At 40.6% G+C, this 15,634-nt stretch overlaps 1 protein-coding gene across 2 annotated transcripts in view; it reads right to left on the bottom strand.

Moving 5' to 3' along the window:
- LOC130906500 (interleukin-1 receptor accessory protein-like 1) overlaps positions 1-15,300 on the bottom strand; it is a 222,465-nt gene extending 207,165 nt beyond the window's left edge. Inside the window, exons 1-2 of one of the 2 annotated variants that reach the window (XM_057820917.1) lie at positions 14,890-15,300; positions 13,724-13,869 (exon numbers count right to left, since the gene is read on the bottom strand). The gene's annotated coding sequence lies outside the window, so the exon portion shown is untranslated. The remainder of the gene's footprint in view (positions 1-13,723; positions 13,870-14,889) is intronic. The other variant, XM_057820909.1, reaches the window with a different exon arrangement.
- Positions 15,301-15,634: the final 334 nt, after the last annotated feature.

Here is a 15,634-nt window from a genome sequence, read left to right as displayed (position 1 = left end):
TTTTTTTTTTTTTTTTTGGTCCAATTTCCACTACAGGTTATCAATAGGGTTGAGATCTGGGCTATTTGCAGGCCATGACATTGACTGGATGAGTCTTTCTCCAAGGAATGCTTTAACAGTTTCAGCTCTGTGGCATGATGTATTGTCATCTTGGAAAATGACAAGCATATTTTCAATTGAAGGGATAAGAAAGCTGCCTAAAATTTCAATGTAAACTTGTGCATTTATTGAAGATTTAACCTGCACAGCCATCCCAGTGCCTTTGCCTGACATGCAGCCCCATATCACCAAGGACTGAGGGAATTTTGATGTCTTCTTCAGGCAGTCATCTTTTTAAATCTCACTGAAACAGCACCAAACAAAAGTTCCAGCATTATCACCTTGTCCAATGCAGATTCTTGACTCTCGACATCACCATGACCGTGAGCATTGTATCGCAAATCGCATTGTGAGCTACCCAGGGATTCCCAACCCTCGTCCCTCGTATACCGTATTTTTCGAACTATAAGTCACAGTTTTCTTTCATAGTTTGGCTGGGGGTGCGACTTATGTGTGAAATTATTAACACATTATGATATCATTTCACATATTATTTTGGTGTTTTGGAGTGACGCTGATGGTTTGGTAAACTTGTTAGCATGTTCTTTATGCTATAGTTATCTGAATAACTTAATAGCTATGGCCATGTTCGCGTTTTGCCTTTAGCAATGTGTGTTCAATTATATTATTGACGTTTTTATACTGAAATGCATGCTTTTAGTTTGTGCCGCTTTCACGCCCACGTGGGGGGCGCACTCGCACTTGTTTACACGAAGAAGAGCGCTCTCATGCCAGAAGAAGATGGACAGCTACGCAGAGTCTCTGAGCGAGTGGGCAAGAGAGAGAGACACGGCTGCAAAACTACGTTCATTGTTTATGCTTGTAAAATATCTCTACACAGGCAACGCCTGTGTGGATCATCTTTTGTTGTTGTGTGTTTTCCACCCGCGATCGGACACTTAGAGCCAGTTGTGTGATTGTTTGAACGATGTGCTAATGCTAGCAAAAGCATGCTAACCGTTTGTGTCATTGCTGTAACAGCACCTAATTATCATTTATTTACGTTGATGCGAACCCGTTTGGTATCGTGGACGAAATTGATTCAGCAAATTATACGGATGTCCAGTCATTTGGGAGTTTAGCTCGCTGTATAGCCAGGACCGAACCGTAGCGTCCTGGTGAGGACAGTATATTTGCATTTCGTTGTTCATGCACTGTCCACTGTACACTTACTCAGCATGTTGTCCTCTATTGTATTTTTATAGTGAATTGCCTTTCAAGATGACATATCTGTTTTATGTGTTGGATTTTATCAAGTAAATTTCCCCCAAAAATGCGACTTGTACTCCGGTGCGACTTATATATAGTTTTTTTTGTCTCTTCGTTGAGCATTTTATGGCTGGTGCGACTTATACTCAGGTGTGACTCGTAGTCCGAAAAATACGGTAAGAAAAAAAAAAAAAATCACATCATTATTATTTTATTGTCCTGGATAATCTTGAATCATGTGTCATTTTTAAATTAAAATATATTAATTAAAAAAAAAAAACCTTTCTGTTCGTCCTCGGTGTCACTGTCCACTCTTAAGTTTTTTTTTTAGTGCCCTTAACCCTGTAGAGGCCAGCGTTGTAGAATTACATTTTTATTTTTTGTAAAAAAGGGTTGAAATGTTTTGTTGTTTTTTTTTTACATTAATATAGTCATTGGGTCCTACTGTTCAGTCTCACAATAGGTGTGGATAGGAAATTTGTATATCAGCCCTGCCCACAGTTCCAGGACTTTCAGAATCTGCCGAACTTTGGCTGTGCAACAACACTTTGGTTCCTTGGGCTGGATTTATCAGATTTAAGTAAGTATAATGCCTTTAATATATTTTTTTTGTAATCATTACACTTACCAGACCATGTACATATGGAATTATTGTGAAATACATTAATCAAATGTAAATGAGAGCATCTTGTATATATGTTGTAATTTTACAACTCTGGCCCTTGGGTAGTCAAAATGCCCATGGTGTAGGTTTACAAGTTACCTGGCTTAGTGTAACCTAAATAGACATTTTGACAGGGACCTTCTATTTTTCACAATATATTTTAAAATTACACACATTACACACTTTTACACTTTCCAGATATACTGTACTGTATTATATAGGCTTTATATTTTTAATTTCCAAACCAGTGCTATTTGGAACCCACTGTACAAGAAGCTGTATTACTGAAATATGTTGCAATAGCGTACCTCTTTCTACTGCTTATAATTGTAATCACCTACAATAGTTCAGTTTCACATTCTGATTGTATATATGTGCCTATTATGTTGGTTCGAGTCATCGCCTAAGCAGTTAGATCTGGGGCGATGCTGAAGGGTGGCTGTTGGATTGTTCCAAAAAAGGTGACAATGTTCGGAAATGCATTCCCATTGCAGACATTATCATCTTTGTAGAAATGCAACATGCCTTCCTTTTGGGATGATGGTTTCACATTCTTGAACATTCTCACCTGATAATCAGAGCACAATAGGTTGGCCAGACAGTCATGTTTGATTAGTGAGATGTGTAAATAGGTTACTTTTCCCCCCACCCATGTACCAATGCTATTTCTATTTAGTTTTTGTCATTTCAGAATGTCTTCAGCAAGGAGAAAACCTTCTACACTGTGCAGGAGGTCATCGATGCTGTCCAAAATGAAGAGACTGGTGTGGACATAGACTTTGATGAAGCTCGTGAAGAGTCAGATGAAGAAACCCACCAAGAAGTGGACAAAGAAAACCATCTACCCACCGACTGCCCAGCCAATGAGGACATTGGGCCTCAACCAGCCAAACATGCCATGCCCCTTGACCGATATCGCTGGCAGTTTTCATCAGCCCTGATTTGGATTTTTCTGGCCCACCTCTCACAAAAGATGTTCATTCCCTCGACACACCATTGGAATGCTTCCGACAATTTGTCTGAAGACATGATTGAGTCACTCACAATAAACACAAATGAGTATAGCCTTCAAACACAGATCCATAAACAACAACAAAGAAGAAACAGAACGAATGATTGGCATGTATCTCAAGATGGGCCTGGTACAAATGGCTGGAGTACGAATGTACTGGGAGACAGACACACGGCTTGCACCTGTTGCTGATGTGATGTTTCTAAATAAATATGCTATTTGTAAAAATATGACTCCTGTTGAAATTATTATGAATATTATGTACTGTTCTGGGGCTATGTAACAAGCAATCAACCAGTGCAAATTAACCTAAAGTGTATTTTTCTTACTGAGATATAAACATTTGTATCTTTCTGATTTGACAATGAGTACAACTAGGGTTACAGTCAGGAAATCCTGCTACCCCATTTAGCCAGCGTTGCAAGATTACAATGTTCTCATTAAACTTTACAAAAACATTTTTTTTTTTTTTTTGCAAACACTTCATTTTCATCTTCAAAGGCCTCCAACAACACCATATAGGTGGTTGAATTTTTTTTCTTTTTGGTTTTTCTATGGCCACTACAGGGTTAAAGAAAATGACCCATTTATTAATGACATCACTCTTTTGCGGGAACATCACACCAGTGGCGGAAAATTTAACTGGTCATTTTCTGTCCCAAAAAATAAAATAAAAATCTGATTTTGCAGTATTACAAAAGTACATTCAGCGCAGTTGATCCAAATGTGTCCACTCTGTTAAAGCTATAATTGAATCATTTCAAAAAGGTTTGTTTGTAAAATGATACATTTCTCATCAAATATCCAAAGTCATATCAGCCATTATGCAAGCAAAGCTATGCCAAAGGCTAACTTTAGGACAAAATGTCCCCTCTGTTTGTGTCCACTCTTTTACATCCATATAAAAAGACTGGTGTAGATTGAAACGTTGCTATTCACCCTGGCGGGGATGCCTTTTCTTTTTGTGTCCAGACACATTGTAATCTGTTTGATGTAGCGTTTTTCCAAATGGGTCGAGGCGCATCCGATCAGTAGCGCCGGGCAAAGAGAGTAATAGTGTTATCCTCAATCTGCATAACTTGTGCATTTTCCCTTTCCTTCAATCATTAATGTCATTTAATGGTGCGCTGTCGCAGCGTCCTCTTAAACCTAAAAATCCTTACCAATTGCTCCAATCATTTCTCAAAAAGGTCCGGACAGCACTTAGTATTTCCCATCTTAATAATGAAGCCTTTCATTGCAACGCTTTTCACTACAAGCAAAACTGGAACTGGTAACTGCTCCTTGAAAATCAAAGAGCTTCTGATTATTTTGGTCTCAGACAGACCTGCCTCCATGCTTCACATGATTCCCTTTGCCATTTCCAACATGTTATCCTTAATGATGATACTAGTGCCGTCGCCAAATCAAACCAAAGCAGACATCCCTCGTGCAATAATGTACCAAGATGAAAGTCTTGTTCTCTCATTCTATTCATCATCATTTCATTCACGAGAATTACCAGGCATGTCCCCGATCCGATCACGTGATCAGAAATCAGACTCGATGGAAGCGGTTGTAAAAGCTCGGGTTTTAAAAGGTGCTATGAAATGGTGACTATGTCAGAAAATGAGGATGATTGCACCAACGTCATTTTACATCTGGAAAACAAATTTGGCACTCAAATCTGGCTGTTATATATATATATATATATATAATTTTTTTTTACCATTTCATAGTTATTCCACGAAGAACAATGCATTAGGGGACAGCCCCTTTTTTCCCCCGTGACGTCACAACCAGAGAATTGATGACCATGTCTAGCTTTCTACTGCTGAGCTAGCACACATTGACAGAATGACAGAGCGGTCACAGAAGAGAATAAAAAGCAATGGTTAGCATGCTAGCAGTGAGCAAAAATCAATAGTTCATTCTGGGTGTGACATCTTCTGTTGGGAGATTTGTTTAGTGGGCGGGGCCAAAATAGCTGAGAAAGGAAGACCAACTAAGATCTAGGACAGGGGTCTGGAACCTTTTTGTATGAGAGAGCCATGAACACCACAATATTTTTAAATGGAATTCTGTGAGAGCCATACAACTAAAAATACATGTAATATGTGGATTTTATGTCATTCCAATACTTTTAAAGTACAATAAGTCTGAATTATTTTTAATACTCTTATATCAATAACAATAAAATCTAAACTAGGCCTGCAAGCAGGACTGAACGGGCCCTCGCTATCTAGCGCAACTCAGACGTTACGCAACTCGGACAGTGTGCAGGTCAGGGTGGTGACATATCGTCCTCTCTAATCATCTCATTAGAACCCAACATGCTCGAAAGTCACCTCTTTACATTCACACACCTAAGAGATAAAAACCCATATTGGAGAGAGTACTACAAAAAGGCACTACTGAGCTGTGCAGCCAAGCCCTTATTCAAAACCAAAATGAATCTTCTAACTGGGCCAATTCAACCAAGTGTGCCAAATTCTGTGGCTCTATAAGCTGCCCGAGTCTCTGAAAAAAAAAATTCCTTTTAATGGCGAACAAAGGGTTGTCACGGCAACAGAGACATGCGGAAATGGGCCGTAAAATAAGTATTTCAAAAGGTCTTGAAACTACAATGACCAACCTGAAAAGAACTGGACATGTATTGGAAAAACGAGTGACTTTCTATTGCCACTAGTTGGCGCTGTAGGGTTGATGCAAATGACCCCTACAGGACCCTTCAGAGTATGACTCAACAAACACGAGATGTTTGGCGCAGATATGTTGTAGAAGTTATGACTGTTCAAAACTTGTGGTGAGACGAAATGGCTTCAGTCATGTTCACTTCTCCTGTTGGACCCTTCTTCTTCACCAAACCTCAGTATTTTTCATCAGGCATCTGAACACATGTCTTATGGCTCCCCTGATGTAGGTTTGAGGTGAATAGATTTTTTTTTCCTTGGAGGAGGAGCCTGTTTCATTAAAAAAAAAAAGGCATTTCCTGTTCCCACTAGGGGGCGATAGGCCTAATGGGTAATATTTCACTGCACTCGTGTTAAGGGTGGGATCCCGCACATACATGCCAGATATGAAAAAGATTGAACGTTGCGTCAAGGAGCTATTAGTCATTTACTGAATTTGTCCTTTTGCCGAAAAAAATGGCCAATTTTGGCACCACGCCCAGGTCAGACCCATGAATGAAAGCGCACCATTTTGAAAATTTTAGATCTCCTATGTCTCCTGAATAGTCTCACCAATTTTGAAGATGATCCAACTAACTCCCTCGGCGAAAAGGTCTCAAATGTGCACCCTGTAAATCGGTAAAAATTTCATAACCGATTTCCAGTTGGGTTTGGAATATGGGTGCCTTTTATGGGTGCTTTTTTGGAGCGGTTTTGGACAAGGTATAGACTCCCTAAATTTCATTGCTCTACGCTGACAGACCCTAATGTTAAAGGCCAATTTTAAAATTTAAAGGGGGCGCCACTGAGCCATTTTGTTGCATTTTTTTGCAACGTTGCAAAATTATCGAAATTTACCATTTTCCGCACGTATGTGAGAATTTTGATGACTTTTCGTGCATGTTCAGGCCTCCAAATTGGCCGTTTTCATTTGCCCTGAAAAAATAAAAATAGATAAATAATAATAATAATCCTTTGCAAAACAATAGGGCCTTCGCAAGCTTAGTGCTCGGGCCCTAAAAATGAATAATATTAAAAAAATTTTTTTTTTTTTTTTAAATTGTGTCCACAGATAGATTCACCCCACGTTTAAATTGTTTCATCTTATTTCGTTGCCTTGTGGAAAATATACAAGTTTCAGCCTGAAAAGGCTGTTGTACATACGGTTTTAAACCAGCAGGGGGGGACGTTCGCTTCTTGGTGTGCATGGGCAATAAATCTTCACATTTGAGAGCGAATAAGATATGAGCAGTCTTGGCAGCAATGCAAGACGGACGTTGTTGTTAAAAGTATTTTTTTTCCTTTAGCGGATTGCTTTATTTTAGGATGATTGTGATGTGTACCGTGTGTAAATATAGTTCAGGAATACTGTATGTTCATCGTGAACTATGTTTATGTATGACCGCAGAGGTGTTCGTAATGGCGAGCAGACCCCCAATTTGGCCATATTTCAAAATTGTCCTATATGCATGTGTGACAAATCATTGGAAAGCTTAAATTCTCAATTTTCTGGGGGAAGAAAAATTTTGAACAGGAAGTCATTAAAAAAAAAGAAAAATTTAAAAAGAAAAAACCCTAATTGGAGGTGAGAGCACGCGAGAGCATAATTAAAGATGCCGTGATTTTAACGAGATATCGTGTACTTACCTCTTTCAATCGGAAAACTCCATGTAGCATGTACCGCCGAGTGTCAAGACACAGCGTGAATGGCCAACAGCCGGATTTTATGGGTGAACCACAGTAATATAAAAAGGGCCACGGTGCAGAAATCGCAGACATCAAGGAGCGGTCGAGATTTTCATTTTCATATATTTACCTTTTTAAAAGTTATTTTTCAATTTTTCTTTGTTTGGATCGATTATTCATTATCTAAGATATCGGGGAAAATGCGACAGTAACAAAAAAAAAAAAAAATACAGGTAGGAGGTAGATATCCGTGACTTATTCAAAGACGCCAATTTTTTCAATGTGATGTCGTTTGTTTAAAAGTTTAAAATATGCGAGTGAATAATTTTTTTAAGTCTTTTTTTTTTTTTTTAAACTAAATATTAGACATCGATTAATGATTCTACGCTGAAAATGACAGACATTTCGAAAAATAAATGTAATTATCTACCTTTTTATGGCTGGGTTGAAACAAAAGCGGTTGCACGATGTCTGTAAACAGGGGTTTCCAGGGAAAACGGACAAATTAAAAATAGTTTGGGAGCTTAATGCAACATGAATCTGCTATGGCAGCATACTGTATATCGTTCTATCAAGCACAACAGTTCTTTTGGCTTCAAATAAAGCAGGTTATTTTAAAGAGGGGTGCAAGTGCAGAAACTGCTTTTTCAGCCTCGTCTGCGTTTTCTGCCAATATCGATTCTTGGTGAGAGCATATCGATATCCTTTTGGGGAAACAAAGAATCACAATATATTATCATTTTGATATTTTGTTACACCCCGAGTAAATACATGTAGTCGACTTTTTCCAGAGTGGGGTACATGACCAAAAAGGTGTGTAAAGTTTGGCATTAGAATCTTGATGTCGAATGCTGTGACAAACTTGAAATAAACAGGATTTGGCGAAGAAACTGTCCCCGCCGCGATGTCAATTTGGAGGCAATCCGTGAGATATGCGAGGCCTCGAGTGTAGTAAATAAAAGCAAAATCCAAGAAAAAAATTTGGGCCGAAGCCTAATTGTCGTTTCCTCTCCGGCTTCTATAAAAGGCCTTTTCCGCATCCGTTCAGATGAAAACATTTGCCGTACCACCAGACGCAGGGGCGTAAATTACGTTTAAGAGCCCGCGAACATCGGAGAATGAGTTACGACCTGAAACGATGCCCGTTTGCTCAGTGAAGATCACATCAAGTATGTTTGTTTCCGGTCTGAGAGCAACAACCTTGGCTGATATCACAATTCAAGAGCTGAATTTAGCCCTTTTTACTTACATCCTCATTTGAGTAGAAGACGAACTGCGTTCGCACGCTGCCCAGCAACGCCAATATGACGGCGCTTGTTGCGTCTAGCTGCCCCCAATGTGCTGCGTGCGTCACCCCAACTTTGCAACGCTCTCGTACGCCACGCGATGTTCGGCTATGACGTTCGGCTATTGGTATCGTCCGTCAAAACAGAGACCGATACAATCTGGGGATAGTCTATCCACCGCATCTCGTATGTCTCTAGAGGAAATGTCATAGTTTTCTTCATTCTGTGGACGCCACGCAGCCAAACCGTAGCCTCGTTTGAACATTGAGCTTTTTTACGCTAACGAGCACGGTACACATATTTTTGCCCAAAATAAAAATTTAGTCCAAGTCACCAGATTTTGAGGATCTACCAAAACAGTCCCGATCCCTCAGAATTGTTTTTAATAGGAAAAAAGCACTCCCAAATGTATTTTTTCCCTTAAATTCGGAAAGATATATAGCCATTTAAACGGGTTGCCGTATTTTTTGGACTATAAGTGGCACCTGAGTATAAGTCTAAAAGGAAGTGATGAAGTCGGTCATCCAATGTGATAAATTGAGCTAGATTTCATGCAGTCACTGGATATTTTCTCTTTGTCCTGCATAGTTTGTTTCATTAATATAGTAGAAATATAAAACACGCTTCATAGATTGCTGTTGTTTTGCAATATAGTATACTATATATATATTCCGGTCTGAGAGCAACAACCGTGGCTGATATCACAATTCAAGAGCTGAATTAAGCCCTTATTACTTACATGCTCATTTGAGTAGAAGACGAACTGCGTTCGCACGCTGCCCAGCAACACCAATATGACGCCGCTTGTTGCGTGAAGCAATGTGCTGCGTGCGTCACCCCAACTATACTATAGTATAATATACCTGTGGATGATTTGGTTGCTTGTAGTCCTAAAAACGGTGACCATGTCAAGAATGAAAATGAATACCCTCATGTCATTTTTACATGTAGAAATCAAATTTGAGATTAATACCATTTCATAGTTATTCCGTTCAAAACAGTGCATCAGGAAACGCCCACTTTTTGTCAGCCATTCTGTGTGTGTCTTTACAACCATAAATAATGATCATGCTTAGTTTTCTAGTGTTGCACTAGCTAGCACATGTTGACAGAAAGACAGAACGGCAACAATTCAATGGAAAGCCTTGTGATTGTGAAAGATTGTGACATCAACTTCTGTTTGGAGGTTTTTTAGTGAGCGGGGCGAGAAGGAGTCATTAGGATCTAATTTGACTTTTAAGCCTTTTCTGTCACTTTTGGATGGATTTGTGGAAATAAAAATATGGTGCGCCATCATTTTAAAATCACTTGCTGTGTTATTTGAAAGCACCATTTTTACTGCAATTGACACTTCGAGACACCAAATCCATTTTAACTGGGAAGGCTGGCATCGAGTGATCATGTCACACTTACACCAATAGACATCCGATCCATTTTGACCGGTGTTCTGCCAAAATATCCTACATCTGCGAAACGTCCTACATTAGTGGAATTTGACACCTAAAGTACTACCGTGCGCTCTAAACTTGTTTTGTTTAGATGCATACAGGAATAAGGTACTAAAAAAATGCCTGCAGAAAATACTTAAATGTAGTTATATCAAATAAGGACAGTTTAAAAACGCTACGTGACTAAAGTGGTCAACTGCTTCAAAGCTAACACAAAAAAACAAAATGGTTAAAGGTATGAGAGGGTAATACATGCAAAAAGTCTCTTTGAGGCTGTGAAAAGGTTCTAAAGAACTAAATAAAAACAAAATAGTGAGTAATCGCCGCCTCTAACCGTTGTGCGCATGCGTGTGAATGCATGCGCAAGCGCCCTGAGCATTGTGTAGGACGTTTCGCTGCGTAGTAAGGAATGGCCGAACACCGGTAGCGATCGTTCGATCGGTTGAAAATCACTCGATCGGACCAGATTTCCTATCGTACCGTCAAATCGAGGACGCCCCGAATACATATACGTACATATTAGTGCTGTGCAGAGGTTGGTAGTGATGTGTTACATTTACATTATGTACAGGTGAGGTTTCATTGCTGTACATTTTTTCCAGGCGGAATCCAATGGTTTTTTTCTGGCCTAATATGGTCATGTAGTAGGTTATAGTTGAGTATGATAAAAATAATAGTTTATACAGGTGAGGTTGTGCTGAGAAATAAAATATAAATTAATAAATACTATATCACAGCTCTGCGCATGATCTTACCTTTCTGTTTGACCTTTGCCAAACCCTCAGTGCCCGGCTGCAGTGTCTGCCCCAGCACCCTCCCGAATTCCGCCCCTGGATGTGCTGTATATTGTCATGTTTAACAAAAAGCTGAAGGATTCAAAGTGCCTGTGACACAAAAAAGCATGTTTATCTCATAATACACGCGGTATTTTATGCTTCTGGATGAAATGGACCGCTTGGATGTGTGTGGAAGCGATCGCTATATTGATTTAGTTTTTTGAATCCGGCGCCATGAAAATGAGTGACTTCCGGCAACAGTCTCGAGTTGAGAAAGAGGGCGCTGTGGCGTGTACGGAGGAAGGAGTCCTCTTCACTATACAGACATACTGTTGTATGAGGACTAAGGATTCAGCTGATTTTGCGGATTAATGCGTTTATTTTTCGCATCACGCCAGCCAAACGGCTGCAGAAAAATCTTACTGCACGAGGGAAAGGCGTGTGCACCTTTTTGGGGTTTCAAAAGGTTCCCATTCACCGTGGATATCAGCCAAAACAAGCCTGACTACTCTGGGACCATTGGACGTACGAGGAAGTGAGTAAACAGCGTGTTTTGTTTTATGTCAAATACTGAGATCATGTTAATATGTAGGTGGCTTGCATTTGGGGGCCGACATGCTCCTTGCCCCCTCGGCCGACGACCGGCGGCTTGTCGCACATCCCCACTCGCACTATACTCGGCTTTTTCCTCTCTTCATGTGCCCGGCATTCTGTCAAATTTTCCGACCGATCAGAAATGGCAACTTTGAGTTAAAAATAGCGATTACAAAGTAAACACTACAAACTTTCTTTAAATAAAGGACTACTTACGTTTGATCATGAATGGCACGTAAAAATCTCTCCTCATACACATTAGCTGAACGTTAGCTGTACAACAACTGCAGCCGCCCTCTTCCACAGAGTCTCTCGCCGTTTACAACTTCGCCGTGTAGTAAAGCATTATTTTGCCATATTCGCGTTGACCATTTGGCAGCTATACGCTCCTCCGACGTCGGCCGGTTTGTTCGGCGGTCATTGTCCAGCTGCTTCCCCCGGCGAGCTCTCCTATCCGTAGTAGCTGGGGCACGAGCTGTAAATTGCTCTCCGCCGAGCGGTTTGCCAATCGGCACAGACAATCGACAACCCGGCCTTCACGTGAAATGATCCGGGCTAGTTATGTGTGATTTTTACACTTCGAAGACTTTGAAACATCAATCGGTTCGGGTTAGCGTGTCGGCTAGCTGTATCGCCTCTTGGTTTGTTCACATTCTCCGAAGCCGGGGAAGGGAAATGACATAAACCCGATTTAGATGGCATAAAATATCGTTCGGGAGATGCGACAGTAAAGGTCAAGTCGACAGTTTTGACCATTATGGAGTAATATTGCCATGTCGTCTTGAATAAATGCATTTTTATTATTTCTTATTACATTTAGAACAAGACTTATTTGTCATGACCATGTCATTTATTTAGCTATCGGGGAAATATACTTGGATAAAAAGAATATCCTGTAAAAATATTGGAGTAAAGAGACTGAAACAATGACATTTTGCGGCTCTCTTCGTCACGTTTTCCTCGTTCTAAATAATTCCCCCTCAACGGGCTGACTGGTCCTTCTCAAGCCATTTATTTAGCTATTGGGGGAAAATACTTGGATAAAAAGAATATCTTATAAAAAATTGGAGTCGAGATACTGAAACAATGACATTTTGCGTCTCTCTTCGTCGCGTTTTTTCCTTGTTGTGAATAACTCCCCCTCAATGGGCTGCATACTAAATCAAATGAAATCGTGTTTCAGCTGACGTTATCCACTTGTCGGGGACGCTAGAGCCCAATAGACCCTACTCACCAATGTCACAAAATGACGTGTCACTGCATCCGGCCGCCATATTGTCCATCATTGTTTATCCGTATTCTCAATGGTTTCAATTTGTCGTGCAATTTATAGTGCAATTCATGGAAGCCCCGGTGCTTTCAGACGCTGTAAACTCATTGGATGCGTTGCATAAAAGGCATTATGTGGAAAAGCTTCAGTCTATCCATTCGCCAGATCCATATTTGATGCCTAAATCGATATTTTTCGACCGGCTGTCTTCGCCCTCTCTGCCTGACATCTGCTACCCTGATATCTACAACTATCTTGTCCACACAAAATCAGCCTATTCTCACGAAAGTTTGGAAAACTTTAAGAGCAGCACTCTAAACAACATTACCCCGTGTGACCCTTTACTTCCAATTTTCTAAAATGGCGACAATCAATTAAAAAAAAAAGTTGACTGCGATGGCCGACGCTTCAAGGATAGGTGGATATTGGACTATTTCGTCAATAAAACACGTAACAACTGTGTCTGCCTCATTTGCAAAGAGAGTCGCTGTTTTCAAAGAGTTTGATGTGACGCGATAATGATATTACCGAACAAGACACGCTGACATGTACGACAACATTACAGGGAAGATACGCAGCGAGAAATTATAGCAACTTGAAGCTAGTTTAATTTCACAGCAGCAGTATTTCGCAAGAGCCCGAGTGTCGAAAGAGAACGCCACAAAGACGAGATTGTTGAAATCATGAATTAAAAAAAAAAATAAAGCAAATGTGATACACAGAAGGGCTGGCTAAAATTTGTTTAAATATATTGTTCTATGTAAATCAGCCAAGGTAGCCCCCCGCATTTTTACCACACCAAATCTGGCCCCCTTTGCAAAACGTTTGGACACACCCGTTTAACTGATGATCCGTAGACGAGGCCAGCTTCTTTCACTGGTTCCAACTAAATATTATTCAAAATATAATAATGGTGGAAGAAATAAGCATCTCGAATTTGAAACTATGTTGTCGGCGATTAGCCTCGCAATGATCTTAATTGTGCTTGTCAGCCCAAAACTCTCTAAATATATATAAATGCATCTTACCAGATATAAAATGACTACTACATCATCTGTGGTGATCGTTTGGTGCCCAGTTTTCTCGACGAATTGCAGCAGTCCATCTCGCTCTCCTCTCCGGGTCTCTCGGAATACGGTAGAATTTCAAGTCTCTCCGTCTATCTTCTCTGTTACTGCAACCAACCGCCACACACGCCTTCACCATTATGATTAGTAATGTTAACGAGCAGAAAAACACGCCATAATAGGAGGAATTTACATAGCGGTAATGCGTAAACACGACGACGTGACGGACAATATGGCGCGGAGGCGTGGTTGTGACGTCATGTGAGTGGGGTCTATGATGGTAGGCGTGGCTAACCGGCAAATTAAAAGACTAATTTCTCGTCATCTGCGCTTTGCTAAATTGTTGTATGTTGTCGAATCGTCTCAAAATATGATTCTAATTCACATAATAATCCCATTTAAGACTTTTTTTTTCTTGTTGTACGCACTTTAAGGTTGGCCCTAGCATACTTTCATTTTTCTGATAGAGGCCCTTAGTGGGAAAAAAAAGTTTGGAAACTCCTCTCTTAGCCTGTCAAAAGGGTGGACAAACTCTACAGAACAGCAAAAATACGTTTGCACTTCTACTACCTGTGGGATATTTTGTCCATTCGTTCTCAAGAGTGCTACTTGAGTGGTGAACGCCGTTTTAGTACATTATAAAATGGTTTCGATTAATATCAAGCAGTTGAAATCTGTCCATCCCACATAAGGGCAGCGCACATCCATGTTTACGCTCCAATCATAAAGCACCATTCATCCTAACAGACCAGGGAAGGGGGGAACACTTGGAGAATTGAAGCAACGAACAAATGACGTGGTTCGTCCAGTTGCTTGCTTGCTTGCTTGCTTGTGGGAAAGTGCTCACGTAAGCACTCAGTACACTGTCGTGACCACAGACGTCCAAACAAATAGCAACGTTTATGCGTCAGGGTCCAACCGCCGCCGCTCGCGTAATTAATGACAGTACATTCGGTGACGTTTGAAGGAGAACATTGGTGAGGTAGGCATCCCCCAAAATGCAGCCAACGGAGCTTGCTCCCATGCCGCATATTGAGTCTGCCAAAAACGCACCGGCGTACGCGGATATCAATGCACGACGCAATTCAACTTCAAAAAGGGAGTTCACAAACAAAGACAATACGCACCTTCCTTCACCCAGTTCCGAATGCTTCGTTCTCTGCGCTGTCAATTCATAGAGCCATTGCGGGGGGGGGGTCGTTGCCGAATAGAGCACGGTTTGAACAAATAAAGACCGAACACATACTAAGTCCCAAAAGTAGTGCGGCTGTCCAAAAAAAAAAAAAAAAAAACAACCAAAAAAAAAAAAAAAAACGCAGCGTCCTTTCAAAAATTACATATTGCCAAAGCGCGCACACCTGCAGCCAATCGGTGATAAACGGAGAAGCAGGATAGTTAAAGATGAGTCAATAACATCGATATGGCAGGTGGCAATCGGTCTGATCATGCTGGGAAATCAGAAGCACATTGGTGGCGTGCATGTTCGGAGGTAACGATGCGCAGGCTGAAGATTCTTGCTCTCTCTCTCTCTCTCCTCCTCACTCACTCAAACACAAGCCCCCCCTTAATATGAAATGTAGACACAGTGCCGGCCCTTAGCATAGGCGAGCTAGGCGGTTGCTTAGGGCGCCATCCAGTGGATGGAGCGACCAATTGCTTTGGGGAAAGCAAACTACTTGGGGGAAAAAAATAAGTTCTCATGCTACGCTTCCCGGATGTTTTCTAATATATCAAGCACATTTCAATGCGCTATTTACGAAAAAGATATTCATTCATTTTGAGCTATTATGATAGCTATTATTGAAAAAAAAATAAACAACATACGGCATGATTGTCAGGTATAGTGCATTTCAGGCCATGTCCACACCTAGA

The sequence above is a fragment of the Corythoichthys intestinalis genome, chromosome 2 (assembly GCF_030265065.1).
Source record: "Corythoichthys intestinalis isolate RoL2023-P3 chromosome 2, ASM3026506v1, whole genome shotgun sequence".
Taxonomy (NCBI): Eukaryota; Metazoa; Chordata; class Actinopteri; order Syngnathiformes; family Syngnathidae; genus Corythoichthys; species Corythoichthys intestinalis.
Note: the sequence above shows the minus strand (reverse complement) of the source record. Positions and strands in the feature narration are given on the sequence as shown.